The sequence below is a fragment of the Phyllostomus discolor genome, chromosome 6 (genome assembly GCF_004126475.2).
Source record: "Phyllostomus discolor isolate MPI-MPIP mPhyDis1 chromosome 6, mPhyDis1.pri.v3, whole genome shotgun sequence".
Taxonomy (NCBI): domain Eukaryota; kingdom Metazoa; phylum Chordata; class Mammalia; order Chiroptera; family Phyllostomidae; genus Phyllostomus; species Phyllostomus discolor.
The window spans coordinates 32,120,354-32,138,093 of record NC_040908.2 but is presented as its reverse complement, the minus strand read 5'-3'; the positions used below and the strand labels follow the sequence as shown (position 1 = coordinate 32,138,093).

The window sequence follows — 17,740 nt, the reverse complement described above, 5'->3', positions numbered from 1 at the left end:
TGTACATTGTCATCTGTTCTTCCTTAAGGGCCTGACTCAAATGTGTGTGTGTGTGTGTGCACACGCATGTGTGTGTGCATGTGTATGGTAGAGTCTTCCTTGTCTGTCCTATTTATGAAAAAAGGATGTCTCCAGACTCTTACTAAATAGCCCTCCTATGTTATGTACTTATTGTTTTTCCTTTAGTCACTCATCAAATATTTATTATGCACTTATTATATGCAAGAAATCAAGTTCAGAGCTGGGAATAAAATGTGGAACAAACTTCCATCCCTGACCTCAAGGAGCTGGTTCTGCTCCATGTCTTATCTCCCTACCGGACTGAAAGTTGAACCCCTGGAATGCTGTGGATGGACACTGTCTCTGCTCCTTTCAGCACATTGATCACTAGCATCTATGCATATTTTTTCAGCCATTATGTCGAAAGTATTTGCACAAAACAGAGGCCTCAGTGGAAGGGGCCGTGTTTAGTGCAGGACATTCTAGCTTGAGGAGAGGGAGTTAGAGTACTAGGTACAGTGAGCCAATGCTGTGAGTGCTCAGAGGGTGCTGAGCTGAAGCTGGTTGTCCAGGGGATGCCATAAAAGCACCCGTGCTCTAGGAGTAAAAGTGTTCAGATCATGGGAATAGCTATGCCTGCTAACAGCATACTCTGGATTGTTTTATAGATACAATAGCATTCTGGAAGATAGTTTATAAATGATATGATAAAGAACCAGCACTTCACGGAGCTTCTTGGAACAGTGCCTGTTTTGTACAAACACATTTCATGTCCACAACAGCATAAGATTCCATTTTTTAAAAATAAATACAAACTTGATGAAATTTCCAGTTGAGAACTTATCTAATAGTTCTGTTTGAAAAGTGCATGTAAGTAAATGATTTAAAAAACAACAAAAAATACCTTTATAATACCCCACAGTTACAAGGAGCTTTAAAGTTTACAAAGCATTTTAATTTACTTTACTCTGCTTAATACATGGAGCAACAATGAACCTTATACAGTAATTGACAAGTAACAGGTGCTCCAGGAATACATTTACTTATTAGTGTGTTCATTCATCGACATCTGTGAAGAATCAGCTGTATGCCACGTGCTGTGTATGTGACTATGAATAAAGCTGAGTGGTTTCTGATTTCTTACAGTACTTACAATCTGATGGGTAAGGCGCATGCCTAGAGAACCAACAGTGCAGAGATCTCTGCCTGTTTTTAGAACAGAGATGATTAATGTCTAATTACTGTGAGAAAAGTAAGAGTTCGAATAGAGGTAAGCAGCTCAGGACATCAGAAAGTAGAGGAGAGCAGACTGGAGCAGAGCTGTCGTGTCTGAGTGACAGCTCACTTTTTCCGGTCCACGCCAGCAGGGACAGGTGAAGGGGAGCGAGGCAAACAGCAGGCATGCTGGGGTTTCAGTTGCGTGTTCCTACACTGTCACAGCTTTACACACACCAGGTACAGTCTGCGCACTTCCCGTGATGGTGTATGGTTCCGTGTGGTGCAGGTGCTTTGTTCTTTCTTAGAGAGACCCACAGCTATTATTTGTGTTTAATAATGTGATTTTTATTTTTGATATTGATCAGTACAGCTGTAATTCTGTTTTTTCATGATACACATAGTGAGACAGGAGCAGTGTTTGCCTTTTGGTTTTTGGAAAATGGTGGTTATTGAATTCCAGGTGCCACGTCTGAAGGTTGCCTCTGCTGGAGCATGGTCTCGGAGCAGTACAGCTGGGTTTGCAGCCTGGGTTGCGATGTGGGAGCATTCCCTAGGAAATGCTGCACGTTGGGCAGGTCTGGTTGTAGGGATTTTGCCTACAGGTGCAATACTAGTAGGCACTAAAAATAAATCTTGCTAGGCTAATCATTATAATTATTTTACTTACATTTATTTTATTTACATTTTGTTTACATATACATTTTTAAAATTTTGTTTAATTGAATTTATTTCTTTACATTTATTTCACATGTATTTATTTTACATGTATTTATATTTATTTATACTGTTGTAAGTTATTTCTAGCTCACTCTTCCTTTTTGGAACTTCTCTCTCCTTAGAACAGAAGCAATATATTGGTATCCTTTGCAAGCATAATAATGATATTTATAAATATTTTATTTTTTCAGCATAATCCAAGAACCTAATGTGTATTTTATAAAGCTAATTATCATAAGACTGTTTATATTAAAATAAATGCATTATTAAACACATTTTATTAAATATGTACCTGTACCTCTAAATTCCCGACTTGTCTCCAGTAACTGCTGGGCCATTTGCTTCTCTGTGCTGCAACCCCTTCCGATTAGGGGAATGGTAGCAAAACAGATGAGAGAACTCTCACTTTCCCTGCAGTGGAAAGGACTTGAGGTTAAAGCAAAATAATTTTCATTAGGGGCATGCAAGGGAACTAAGGAATACTTCTCACATATTTTCTTTGTGAGGAGAACTGTTTGGTTAGGCAGCTACTGATTCTTTGTACTGATAAGGCTTTGAACACATATTTATTCATTCGCAAAATATTGAATATGTGCGTACTATGTATCAGACCCTATTTTAGGTTGGAATGCAGGAGAGAACAAAAGGGGGGAAATTATGAAACATACACTGTGCTAATACAGACACTAGAGGAATTGTAAAAGTATTTGATTCATCTGTGGATGGATGGTATATGTTTTTGAGAAAAATCAAGTAGGGCATTCCTGGGCAAGGAGAGGAGGGTAGCAATTTCCTCTAAAATGGTCACAGACTTCTACAGTGAGAAGGTTATGTGGGGAGCCAAAACCTGGAGAAATTGAGAGAGTGACTCTTGTGGCTCCATTCTGGGCAGAGGGGAGAATCTGTGCAAACATTCTGAGGGATGAGCTTATCTGCGGTGTTCCAGAAATAGCAAAAAAGCCAGTGTTGCTGGAGCAAAGTCGGTGAGAGGAGATGGATCTAAGAGGTAAGGTAAGGTTAGGTAGGGGTCATTGTGAGAAGGAATTTGCCTTCCGGTCTCCGAACCACACAACTGTCACCAGCTCGTTTTCTACAGCAGAAAAAAAATCTGTGTGGCTGTGCTCTCAGTAGTTGTTTATAAACTGTGGTTGCCTACCAGAATACCTAGAGGAATGCTGCCAACATGACCGAATGACCCCTCTTCAGAGACTGACACTTCCCCACGTTACTACTCTCCCTTTCAATGAAAAATTAGTCATAGTAATCAGTAAAGTTGTCAGCGTGAATGAATCATCTGAATGAGTACAACGATTCTTTTGACTGATGCTTCATCAACAACCAACTCACACAGTGATTGAGAAAAAAAAACTCACTGAATCAGTAGAATCTTCTGTGTGCTTGATACTTTTGGTAATTTTGATTATGATTCAAACAAGAATAGCTCCCATTTGTAAAGAACATAGGCTATGCCAATTACTGGGAAAGTACTTTATATTTATTTTTTAAATTTGAACTTTACTATAATTTTATTGGTCAGGGTTTTTTTTTTTTATTTGTGGTTATAGAATAACAAAGTTTACCACCTTACACATTTTTAGGTGTACATTTTATAGTGTGAAATATAGTCACATTGTCGTGCAACAGATCCCCCTAACTTTTTCACTTTGCAAAACTGAAAGTACCTGTTAAAGAACTCTGTCTCCCCTCCTGCTAGTAACAACTATTCTACTTTTGTTTCCAAATCTGACCACTTTGGATACCCCATATAAGGGGAATCATGTGTTACCTGTCATTTTGTGACTGGCTTATTTCACTTACGGACAGTTTTTTTTTCCCCTTTCTGGTTCCTGTTTTGTTTTACTTTTATTCTAAGTTTACACATGAAGAAACTCAGATAGTTTAACTTGCATAAAGCTATTTAGTTACTAAGTAATCCTGAAGACTTGAATCTAGATTTGATACTAGAATTCACATGCTCAGCTATGCCTGGAGTCATTATTTCTTAAGCCAGAATGCTCAGAATCTATGGGAAGAGGGTGAGCTATACAGGTTTATTCTTGGGAACCTTTGATATTTCCTTTCCTTTTCGAAGTTTGCACACAGTGTTCAAGTTTGAGAAACATGGGGCCCAACTAAAGTGATCCTATAATTTTAGGCTAGATTCGGACTGAATAGCATTTGAGACTTCCTTATCTATTACTGTGTTTGACACACTGACCTTTTCATTTCTGCTTCAGGCTTAGATTTGGAACTGTCTTGTGCATTTCTGTAAGATCCATGTGAGTGTACTGTGATTGAAGCATTTGACCCAACACACCAAACTATAGTGGCAATGTTGATTCTAACTATGTACTTACCAAGCGCAGACAGCCCCTTATCCTGGTTTCTCATCCTTTGGTAAAGAAAACTCTTTAATAGAAGAAAACTTGTTCTTCCTTGCTTCACCACTGGCACATTTTTAAGTCATTTGATGTCAAAATAAGAATCATTCATCATAGCCATCTTCTCTGCCAAGCTCTGCCCATTTGTTCCTCACTGTTTTAGAAAGAGGGTTAAGATAATTTTAAAATTGTTAAACATAAAAGAGAAACTTTGAATGGTTGGTAGGAAATAAATAGAACATTTACAGCAACCACACCTTCCAAACCGACAAAACCAGGATTGGTGGGCTGACGAATACACGTATATTTTGGGGTTGCATGGGAAAGACTATGTGATCAAGACTGCCCTAGAAATATAGGAATATGTGTCACCCAAACAATTTGGGTTTTTTTCTTTCTAGCATATTAAATTTAAAAGGTAACTGTTGGCCAATTTTAATCTATCTGATTTTTAATTATTTGAAGGGAGATGAATAAGCTATCCACTAAAGTAGGAGGAATAATATGAGTATTAACTACTATTTGGAATAGTCATGAAGAGGACTTTGGCACGCATAAATAAAAGGTGGCACCACACTGAACTGAAAAGTGTAACCAAGTCAGAATATTTCTGTTAGCCAAAAAAGTTTAATTTAAATCAGTAACCCATTCAGCAAATATTTTTGAGTGCCCAGCAGTGTTTGAAGTTCAAGAAATACAGCAGATTACAAAACAGACAAAAATCACTGCCCTTATAACTCCTCTTTTAGTCTTAAATCATTATGTTTCGTGTTTACAGATGTCAAAAGTATATGGGAAGGCTAAACCTCAAGTCCCAAACCCCTAGTTCTATTTATTTGTTTCAGCATAGAATTATTTTCCTCCCAAGAAGTATATTTTTCTATTAAAGAACTGCTATATTTTTAAGGTGATTTAATTCAGTGAAGGTAACTTAGTTATGTGTGTGGCCATATTCTAAGAGTTCTCCTGGGACTCTAGCATTTGCAGTTAACTCCTTGATGGTGCTCACCTAGTCCTATTTCCTGTGAATCCCCCCTTCGTGTTGCATGCACATCTGTGGATTAGCTTGCTGATAGTAGTGCCACCTGGGTGACTCTTGTATTTGTCTTACATCGAGCTCCCAGCTCACTTCTGCACCTGCACGCTCTGAATTCAGTCAGGGCTCTTTGTGACTTAGTGGTCTCTTTAGGGATCTAATATGGGCACTCCCTATTTAGCCATGCTAACCCCTGGCAACAGGAAGTAAAAAATGAAATCTATCCCATTCCAGACTTCTTTGTCTGTGAAGACAGTAGCAGAGAATCAGTTTTCCTCCCAACTTTGTAGATTCTGTGTCAGTATTAGAAACTGATACAAAACTAGGCATCTTATTTCATTCTCCCCACAATTTGGTGAATAGGTTTTATGTTGTTAAGGTTAGGATCATTTGACTTCAATAAAGTATTGATCTCTTAAATGATCTTTGTAGAGAGCATGTCAGACTGAGAAAGGCAGCTTGAGAAAAAAAAATCAGAACAAGAAACATGGTCGAGGTAAAGAAGTGATGGTTTCATCGTGTCTAGTGCAAGGCTAAACCCATCTGCCCTCAATGCGGAATGAGGGTCAGGGAAGGTAATTAATGACGGGAAGATTAAGCCCTTTTAAAACCATCTCCTCTCTAGTAACCCCAAGTTAAAAGCATAATAGTACAATTCCTTGATATGAGTGATTTATATCTTCTCTTCTGTAGCTAGAGTATAAATAAAGTCTTTAGCATATTTTGCTATTTTTATATACTGTACTATTCCAACAATAAAGAGTTATGGGATTGTGGTAATGAATACATGACCATATACATGTGATAACATTGCATGGAACTCAGTGCACACACACCCACAGACACACACAAACAGTACAAAAGTGAGAAAACCTGAATAAGATAAGTATATTATACCAGTGTCAATATCCTGTTGTGATAATAGGACTAAATTATTTTTCAAGATGTTACCCTTAGGAGAAAGTAATAGGTGCATGGATCTTTCAGTACTTTCTTACATGTGAAGTGACAATTATTTCCAATTTTTTTTTTAAGTTATAGACTTGGTGTGTGAATATAGCTTTAAAACAAGACTCCTAAGCACCCCCCTTAAGCAGTGAGGCTGCTTCCTGTCCTGGACACTGTGGAACCGACTCGGTCCTGAGCCCTAAATTCTAGTCTCCTTGATGTGAATGAACATAAAAAGAGTGAGCTGTGAGAAACATTAAATTTGTTTAGTTTTGCTCAAATCCTCTAAAGATGAAAAGCCCTGGAAAATCTCGGGCGTTGAGTTAACATCGGAAGGTGTTAGACGCTGAGGGTCGTCCTGTTCCTCGGAGTGTTGTTCATGAGTTTGCTGTGGGGTGGGCAGCACCAAACTGTAGCCCTTCACAGTCTATAGAATTAAGAAGGAAGAACAATTCCTCCTTTGCTCAATTTAGATTTCAATTCTCCTGCTTTTAATACGTGTAAATATGATTTAGGGAACTCAGAGCAGACTTCATAAAACCTATATATGCAAAAAGCCCAAATAAAAAGGTAACAGATCACAGTATTGCATAGTTTGGATAAGCTTATGGGTTAATACCACTTTTAAAAATTCCATATATCTCTTAAAAACTCAGGCTTCCTAATACAATATAAATATTTTGTATTGCTGTGACTTCAAATTTAGTTGTTTTTCTTTTTTTGTCCTTCAGAAGGACATACCTCTGGGTGGATGGATGGATAGGTAGATAGATAGACCAGTCAGGTACTGTTACATGACTATACTGTGGCTGAATTGTCTTTATATTTGCTCTAAGTCTTCATTCATAAACAATATTCTGCATATCCTCACTAATTGCTATGTTTATATAATTTTTATTTTAGCCACAAGTTATAAAATAAATTATTAATGTTCTTAAGCAAAATATTTAGACAAAATAAAGTAAAACTGGAATTCCATGCATTGTGGGACCTTAGGAACTAAAATACAGAAAGCTATTAGGCACTGATGTCACAGTAAAATCCATCTTAAAAGTCTATTTAGAATTAGACACTTTTACCAGTTTTCTGTTTTTAGATAAATCATCAGCTAGCACATATGCAGCTCATAACTGTTAAACCGGATAGACTTATTTTATATTCACAGACATTAACATGATTTTATTTGGGCTTTCAAATGTTTTTCTTTAATAGGGAGAAAAATAAACAAGTGTTAATAAATTCATATCTTATGTCTCTACACCATTCTCAGAGTTGCCCATCAGCTGGCATTATTTATTCATTGATTTCTGTGTGTGTAGCGTCACACAGAGTGATTTGGCAGTGAAAAAGTGCTGAGACTAGGAAATGTAATAATGGGTCAGAATATTCACAACCGATGGTAGTACTTTATCACTTGCTATGATGGGAATATAGATCCAAGTTCTGGGTGAGAATAAAGTTGCTGACTACGGGGGCTTGTTACTGAACTGGCAGACAGGGTTAGCAAGAGTAATGCACTCTGTCGTAGAGGTATGGTATTTACAGGTTACAGCTCCAAAGAAGGGCTAATGAACCTCAAGAGGAGATAGGGAGGAAAGGGGGAAAGAGGAAGGAGGTTCAAGGGAGGAAAACAAGAAACTGAAGGGGCATCAGGAAAACCTTCTTTTAAGAGATGTTGGCAGATCTTTCGAAAGAGAGCTACTGTTATTTTCTAACCTGAACTAGCTAGATGTGAACAAATTCAGTGTTTACGAGGAAGGACATGCAACTATTTATATGGAATGTATAAAAGATATTTGGAGACATTTTGAAGGGGTGTGTGTGTGTGTGTGTGTTAGAGAAAGTGAAGCTATTGAATTTAAATTTACAAGTGATTAATTTTCCCTTCAGGGAGCTGGAAGTCAAATCTCTTTGGGAGAACTATGATGGACAATGTAAGGAGAGAAAAAAAGAACAAAAACTTGATTCAACAGGAAAGTGATCAGGAATGCACTGATTTTAGTTTGAAATGTAACTATGAAAAGTGCATTTGGGTGTTTTTGTAGGTTTTGTTTTATATTGGATCTCAGAATGTGTGGCTTTGTGAAAAATAGCCAGTAATGTCTGTGACTGAGAATAAAATATACTGGAATTTTTTCACTAAAGTGAGCACTAAGTGAGTTTCACTAAAGCTACAATACACAAAACATGATTATAAAGTAATAACACTAGTTATGTAATACACGTGTAAGTTTTTCTTGTGCGTTTATGGCCACCCCCACAGCATAAACTCCGTGTCAGTGGATGCCTCTTTAGAAAATAAAGAGATTTCAGAAAATGTGTGTGTGAAAATGTACTCAGTGCTATAAATCATCAATTTAGGTTCTCTTTTTCTCTCTATTTCTCTCTTTTTTTCATTCTTTTTGTTTCTCTCATTCTCCCCCGTCTGTTTCCTACATTTCATTTATAAATAAAATTCATCTTCTTAGCTTGACTTTGAGTAAGGTCTATAGGCTAAACCATTTCTTTCAGAAGAACTACTATTATTTACCATTATTAATTCTTGGCTATGAGGGCAGTTCCATGTGAAGAAAGTAGTGATTTGCATCTAAAGAAAGAACTTGCTGATGAAATAGTTCTGTGTTAAAGAGAAGCATGACTATTAATGCACCGAATAAATACTTACTGAACACTTTCTATAGGCCAAGAATGGTGTATGGGGGGAAAATGTTAAGCAAAATAGATGTGAGCTTTGCCCTTTTTGAATGTCAATCTAGAAACAGTCGGGATAATTCCCCAAAAAATAAAACTAGAAGAAAATTTAATGTCTATTTTTAGAATTTTTCAATTGCTAGTTTCCTCAAAGTTACCTTATCCTTTCATCCAATAAAATTAGACACTGGAAGGAGAGTGTGGAATTACTGGGTACACACAGCTAAGCCCGAGAAGAACCTGTCATTAGCGAGCGTGCAGGACTGGAGCACTGGGAGGGAGTGTCTGCACTAGGAAGCATCGCCAGCGGTCCCATGTTTCCTGCCAGGTTCACTACTGCCAGCCCACATTGTCCCTCCCAGAGAAGATGCAACCCAGCAACAGGACTCCTGCTGCTGGAAACCAGAATTCAGGGCTGATTGCTCAGCCACACACAGGGACCTCTTCTGTCCCTTTGTCACACTTGAGCACTTCTCTTAAAAACAATGTGCAGTTAAAATGCTTTTCCTGGTGGGGAATAGTACTGAATCCCAAATAGCAACCATAAGAGACTCTCAAAAAACATCTTCCAGAGCACCCAAAATGTGATGTAGATATCATTTATACAAAACATTAGAAATGAAATCTTTAGGTGTTCCTCTGGCAGTCAGTTCTACCTCACATGGGAACATAACATATAAGCTGAAGCATTTTGGTCTCACACATCCCAGCAAGTGTGCTCTGACAGCATGAGTGCAATGCACCATCGCTGGGGTAGGCTGTGTGGTGAACATGTAACAGTTCATGTCCCAGAAGGTACGGAGCCTCACTTCAGCTCTTCCAGCCAAAGCACAGGGATCCCCTGATTCAACGGCTGCCCAGCGATCCAAGTACGGCTGCTGCACAATTTGCTGGCTGGGAAAGGAGTCTGGGATCCTCTTAGCCCTCAGCAAATGTTAGTAAGTAAAAGTCCAGAGAATCATGGTGTGGCCAAACCCTGACGGTGGAAACCCCAGGAGCACAGTGGGATCATTCACTCTGTGCCATTCGCTTTTGGAAACCACACTTCTCGTTAGGTTTTGCAGAGTAGTATTGGGTGAAGTTAATATCTGGATTTCTCTCCTGGGTCAATATTAGGAGACCTTAGAGAGCTGGAATGAGATGATGTTACAGTTAGAAACTTCCTTTGTGTGTACATCTAACCTCTTCTGTTTGAAGTTAATTTGATTTTGCCTTCATAGTAAAGGAGCCCTGGGAGATGATTTTTTATTACAGATATGCTGAACCACTCAGTTTCGGAACTTGCATACTGGAGGAAATTGAGAAGTCCTTGAAGACTGAAGCTTTTGGTGCATATCCAAATTTCACTTCAGAGTGCTTTTCTTGACAAAAGCCCATACCTCAAACAGTTCTGAAGGACATTGCCTTCCAGTCATTTGGCAATTTAAGTGAGCTTGTCAGATGTCCACCAGTTCATTCTACAATACATCTGTTGGGTGGATGGCATTTTGGAGTGCTTCCTTTCACTGACATTTTACACACAGAGGGTGTCTGATCTCTGCCTTGGTGTTCATTTGTTGACATAATAAGAGAGAAGTGAAGGTGGACTATTCTTTAGGGTAGACACAAATCTTCTGTGAGTAGATTATAGCCTTATAAAACCCAGTGCTATGAACACATGCCAGGAAAAATTATGGGAGGCTGTTTTTGCGTATGCAACAACACAAATAACAACACAAATAACAAAACATTTCAATAGGAAATATGTTTGTTACATGATAATATGAGGCCATATCTATTCATATAACTTTTCAGGTTAGGTTACAACAAAAATCACTGAATTATTAGCTGCTTATTGGCATAAAAACTGATGAAAAGTTTGAAAAAATGATGAAAAAATAATGAAAGTTATTTCTTCATTGAAGAGGCAGTGCCCTGAATACACTTTTTCTTACTAGGTCAGTCATCTTATACTCCATGTAAGGCAGTGGAAGGTCATTTGTTGCTAGATTCACTAGAGCTGTGGGTGTTATTTTCTTACCCCCAGGAAATACTGAAAGAGTTTATTAGGGAAGTTAATCCTTGTGCTTGGTCTGTGGCTTAATGACCAGCCATCTTTCATGTGCAGAGCTGCAGACCAGTATAGTGGGGAAAAATTAGCCTGCTATTTCTGCCTTGTAATTTCAAAAGCAGCTTTTATATCAATGTGCATGGACTTTTTTCCCTTTGTATTTCATGATTGTCCTGACCCAGGGGACAGGTGGAATATGACAGTTAGGACACAGAGGTAAGGGTCAAGGAGCCACGTTGTCTGGGCTCCAGTCTCCCAGTTCCTTGGTCTGTGACTGTGGCTCAGTTGGGCTAAGTCTTTTTAGCTTTCCCATGCTCAGTTTCTTTTTTAATGTTTTTTTTTATTGTTGTTCAAGTACAGTGGTCTTCATTTCCCCCCACCTACCCCTCTACCCCAGCCATCCCCTCCTCCCAGCCTCCAGCCTACCCTCCTTCGGCTCTGTCCATGTGTCCTGTGTCTGTGACATGGGAATGATGCTAGTAGCTACACATGGGGTTATCATAATAAAAGTAAAATGAGGATATGCCTACAGAGTTCCTCATGCTATTCCTGGTACTCTGAACCTATCAAATTAATGGTAGCTACTGTGCAGATAAGAAACTCAAATATCAAGAAAAGCTAAATTCTCCATTATATTTTAGAAACTACTCAGTTTTATATCATTTGGGGGATCTAGCTCTAATGAGCAGCTGTTTCATTCCTAATCTTTACTTGCTTGTAATATGGACTAAAATAATGTCATATTTAATTGTGAGCCTCTAAATGCAAACATACATCATAGGATGTTTATGTTTCTCACAAACTAATTAAAAATTACCATCACTGAACAACTGTGGGTGAGACATTTCCTATTCAGGCCTTATTTTTGAGACTCAGGAGGCAGAGATCCATGAGTTGACTTTTGATTTGTAGCATTATTTTTGTTTCTATCTGTTCCTCCCTTCTTGCATCTATCAGCTGTGTATGTCCCTGACTCCCTCCCTCAGTCTGTGAGCTCCTCAAGGCCAGGGGCTGGACCTCTATTTATTGTGACGTCTTTGGTCCCTGACCCTGCCCCTGACACAGCCCAGACATGAAGTCCACAATCTGAAATTTTCTCCCCAATCACCTTCAGATCTGATAAAAATTTTAGATATGGATATAACGCTACATTTTAGATTCACCATAAAAGTGCTTTTGCATAATCAAGTTTCTATCAATGAAAATAAATAAAAATATATCAATGATTTATTTTATATATCAGGCTAAAAATACAGTTACACTGAGAGTGAATGATGACAGTTTTTATTCCCAACAATCAGATGTGAAAACCTGAAGACCCAAATTCACACAATTAATGGTGGAGCTGAAACTAGAACTAAAATGTCTCAGTATTTTGAAAATCATTTGTTCTAATATCTAATAATTTCCATCTACTGAGAAAATGAATAACCCTGAAGATGAGTGTGGAATAGGAAAACATACTTCCCATAGACCTCTCTGTTCCTCAGAGGTCGTCAGGACCCATTCGTCTGTTAGAACTCATGTATCGGGATTTCATGTAATACGAGGGAATGAGCTTTCACCAGCCGTGTGACTTTAGGAAAGTGACTTAAACTGCCTGAGCTTTGTTTGCCATAGCTGAAAATAGAGGCGCATAAAACACCCTCCTTGGAGAACTGATGTAAGCATCAGTGACAATGCCGGCAATGCACGCCAACTGGCACATACTGGACATTGATCAGCAGCAGCTGTTATTGTTAACATTAACAATGAGATTGTTAATGTCATCCTCATAAGACTAAATAAGTCTATTTTTATGAAAGAACACAGTAAGAGATAGATTTACAAAAACAGAAAAAGCCAATCCAGACAAGAAAGACCCTTCTTACACCTAAAAAAGAAAATAGTATAATTATATACTTTTTGCCTCATGTGTGTTGGAAAGAATTTCTGGCAGCAGAGGTTGGTGCAGTATCATATTTGTCACCTGCCTGGTGCTGGCCTTATATTTTAAGCATCAGAAAGCCTTACAGACATATAGATAGTCTTTCCATTATAGAAGTGTGGGGATAGGAAGGATATAAACATATGCAATTTAAAGAAGATATGCAGAAAAAGATGTAAATTATTTATTAATTCTGGTACTAATCTTATTATTGATTTCCCATTCCTGCTAATAGTATTTTGAGAACAAGTGGAATAGAAACTTTCCAATTTTAGACCATTCATTTTCTTATTATTTAAAAAGTATTTCAGGTAAATATTTAGTCAACTCAGACTTCAAATTCTTTATGAGAGTTTTTTCTTCTTCTTCAGGAGAATTTCTCTTTTCTTCTTCCCCAGGATCTTGGGGAGGGGTTTCCTGCCTGAAGGCTTTCTGGGAGATCATCTCTGGCCCCCCTGTGATGCCCCTCATCCAGCCCGGTCTCCAGCTGTCCTTTTTAGGCTGAGATGTAGTTGTTGTTGTTCGGGCATGGTATGAGCATGCGCCACTCAGGTTGTGGGACTTTGTGGTTGCCTTCGTGTTCGAGATTCCAGAAAGCTCCTCCTCTGGTCTCCAGATTTCTTCTGGCCCCTTGGTTGTCCTGCTATTTCAGGTCCACCTGGGAAATCCCAAGAACTTCTTTGCAGCCTTCTGGAGTCTTTGAGGCTTCACTAGCATATGCCTTCTGCCATCACCACCTCGACTCCCATGCCTTGGTGGATAGAGCATCTTTCTGCAGCCAGGACTTCTCTGGGTGGGTTTCAGATTCCCCAGGTGAATGTGGTACCAGCTCCAGTATTTTCTAAACTCTCAAGTCATATTCGGATGTTCCATCTTCTTCAGGTTCAGCTCTGCTGAGGAGGAGAGCCACTCCTTTTGCCTCCTTTCTTTTTGTTTTTTACTCCTTGTTCTAAGTGTCTCCCACCCCCTGCCCCGAGCATTTGGATGGTCTTCTTCTTCCTGTGTGGCAGGGTCTTTGCCCTGAAGGGTTATCTGCTGCTCTGTGGTTGGTTCTGATTCTTGGGCACCTCCCAACCTGCCTGTTAAAGTGCACAAATCCTTTTGGATGTTTCCTTTTTCCTCTAAAAAATGCCACTTTATAAACAAAAATAAAGCCTCACTTTATAATCTCACTATGGATTTAAAATATCTTGTCAGACCTGAAACTGAGCAGGAGTGTATGTTTCTCAAATGTGTCCAGCCATAGATTTAGTGGGTGGGGAATCAAGAGACAACAAGGACAGTGATATACTTCTCTAGACAGAAATACCCTGTGACAATTAGGAATTATAATTACAAAGGACAAAATTTCATGGACTTCTAACAAATTTTATTTCCATTGTATCTGAGAATGTAATTACCACTTCTTTTTTTGGCCTTCTCAATATCTGGAAGACCTAGTACAATTTTCTTCAAACCAAGTATGTGTGTGTGCGTGTGTGTGTGTGTGTGTGTGTGTGTTCACATTTAGATATTTAGTTTTAGGTATTTATTATATATAATGTATAAATATTATATATATAATTAATTTTTAGAGTTATGCTTCTATTCATTTAAGCATCACCACTGGAAACATTTTATACTGTGATAACATAAAGTAAAAAGAATCAGCTGGATTCTTTAAAGATTCTTTAAGAAGCCAATCCTTGGCCCTGGCATGTGTGGCTCAGTGGATTGAGCATGGATCTGCGAACCAAAGGGTCAACAGTTTGATTCCCAGTCAGGGCACATGCCTGGGTTGCAGACCAGGTCCCCAGAGGCAACCACACATTGATGTTTCTCTCCATCTCTTTGTCCCTCCCTTCCCCTCTCTAAAATAAATAAATTAAATCTTGAAAAAAAAAAGAAACCAATCCTTGGCTTTATATCTAAAGCTATGACCAATGAGTGCTTATTTTTGACTCCAGTACAGACTTGCTGATTTGGAGTTTAAGGTTAGTCCTGCTTCTCAGAGAGAGTCTGCATTGGCTAAGTGATAGTTTGTGACCTGCTCAAAAACAGCTGAACATTGTAACTGAGTGACTGTCCAAACCACTTTTATCTACACCTCCCGCCCTCCCCTTTCCCTTGCTGGTTTATATTAGTCAGAATAAAAAGCACTACTACTAATGTCCTCATTTAGAAGAATTGCCAGGAAAAGTACAATATTATTATTTATGAGAGAACAATTTTTTAAATGATCATTTATTTAACCAATCTAGAAAGGTTTACATCTGTGTATCGTGGACTGTGGTGCTAGAGAACACACCTTTCACTGATCCAGTCACAAGAGTGGCCACTCCACAGAAAGCACTTTGATTTCAAAGTAAAATCATATACCTTACCATAAGGAGGAAGGAGCAGAGATTACTGGATTTATTACATTTAGGATAACTTCATTTTAAATGGGATTATTAATCTCAACACTGTATATAATTAATAGTGCTGACTGACCTAAGAATGCTGTGGAAATGCCCAACTTTCGCGGAGAGTAAAGATATCTTATATTCTACTTCTAGGTATTTTTGCTTTTGATTCTTCCCCTCAATACTCTGCTTCCAGCCCATGTCTTAACCCTCCTTTCTCTCTGAAAGATTTTTTCCCAAGACCCAACCTTGCTCTCTCTCTCTTCCTCCTCAAAGATATTCCCACTTTGACACTGACTTATTATAGGCCTAAGGAAAACATTAGTGGTAAATGTTACACAGTTGGGCTATTAAAGCTTTTGTTTGTTTCTTTTTTTAATTTAGTAGTAAGCCAGATAATCAGAAATCCACATGTATGGATAGCATGAACTGGTCACAGTGATTACTTGAAAGTGTCCATTACTTTATATCGTATTGTATTAGATACGATATAAAGGCTTTATTATGAATCCTTTATCCTTTTGTCTGTAATTCTTTACAGTGCTCTAGCTTCATCATATAATTATAGTTTTGGTCATACTGGCTCATTGATGCAGAAATACTAGTTATAGTTAGTTTAAGAGCACTGTGAGAGGATTCTATTGGCCTTTTAGTGCCTGTGAGCTGTTGAATTCATTCTTTATTCATTACTATTTTGTAAAAATGTCTTGAGTGGATAGTCTAGTTTATAAAGTTGATCTTTAGATTGATTGGTGAATGCCAGAGATCTTCTGCAGTTTCAAGTCAATGTGACTCTCAAGGTGATTTCAATGGTGATTTGACTAGTTTCTGCTAAAGTTTATGCCAAGATCTTTATTCTTGGGTTAATGATTATTAAAGTTGCCAGTATTATAAGGTTAGGTGTGGCAGCACGTTGAGGTAGGCACAAAGCTAGATTACTTCATCTTCGAGAGGCTCAGTATGCTTCCAAATATTGTTAAGAACAAAGACCTTGTTTCCACACCGAAACTTGGTTCCACACTGAAACTTGGTTCTAGCACTTACTGTGTGAACTTGGGGAGTCCATTCCACCAGAGTGACCATATTGAGCAGCTCCACAGACACTGTAGTCTGATGAGTGGACCCCAGAGACTCCTATGGCAATGAGCCTGTTCTATTTCAGCACGTGGTCCTCAGGATTAAATGAGTCGAGTGCATCAAACAGTGTCTGACAAGCACTCTGTGTCAATATTAATATCCTTTGGGTCCAAGTGGTTTCATTAATGACTAGTAGCCCTTAACTTCAACAGCGTTCTAATTTTAATAATATCGAATGATTTCCCACAGAAAAACTACTTTTAATTACTGGCACTTGTTCTAATAAATAGGTTTCCAATAGATTAAATTGGGCTCTTAAATCCTAGAATAATACTATATTGCAATGCTATACTTGACTGTATTGGAGCCTGAGGCAAAGGGAACAATCAGTAATGCTGAGCCTATCTTTACTTAAAATTTTAATATTTTATTCATCACGGACTTTTTTTGCATTAAGTTAAAAATACTGCATTGAAACATTATTTGTCTTGATCACTAAATTTTCAGCATTTTTCCTCCCTCTTGTTTATTTTTGCATCCAAGGTGAGTGCCAAACAGTGGAATGAGTACAACACATGCCTGACACCAAATCAGAGCAGCACAGGACAGCCATTCTGCAGTCAAGAGAGAGAAAGAGAGAGAATGGGATGGAACATAAGGGAGATTTTTTTTTTTTACCAGTAGTGTTAAGAAAACCACAGCTAGCCAAATGAGCCACTTGGTGGAGGAAGAGAAAAGGCATACGGTGCCCCTTTACTTGATGAAACTGAGATGAGGTTGAGAAGATGTGCCCAGGACCAGTGCTGACTAAGTAAAGAGGAATTAGTCAGCCCATATCCCATGGGACGATGGGGATCATAAAAACCACATCTACGGGTCTGGCATCAGTTACATGTTGAATTGGATTCCTGCTCTGTCATCTATTAGTTATGCAATTTGGACAAGATCATTAAATTCTCTGAGCCTTAGTGTGGAGATAAAAATGCCTACTTCATCAGATTGTTATGACAAATAAGAGAGTTTATGGAATGAAGCTAAAAAAAAAACGTGGGGCACCTAGAAAGTGCTTAATAGTTAGTTATTTAGTGGTGCTATTATAATTTACATGAATATGAATCACTTCTTGGCCTTTTTGCTACAATCAAGTGTAGTATCTGTTCTTATCAGTTTAGTAATTAACATTATGTCCAGCTAACCAGGGCAATTAAGAGTAAGTGGGTATAAACAGCCAACCAGAATGGGCTATCTGTTGGGGCGTGTTGGGGTGTTTAGTACTGAGTTAGCGTAGAAGTGCCTGAAGAGAACCCCTGT

At 38.4% G+C, this 17,740-nt stretch overlaps 1 protein-coding gene and 1 pseudogene across 32 annotated transcripts in view; both read left to right on the top strand.

Moving 5' to 3' along the window:
• NRXN1 (neurexin 1) overlaps positions 1 to 17,740 on the top strand; it is a 1,086,661-nt gene that overhangs the window by 443,346 nt on the left and 625,575 nt on the right. The gene's annotated exons all lie outside the window — the stretch shown is intronic.
• LOC114501043 lies at positions 17,545 to 17,662 on the top strand (annotated as a pseudogene).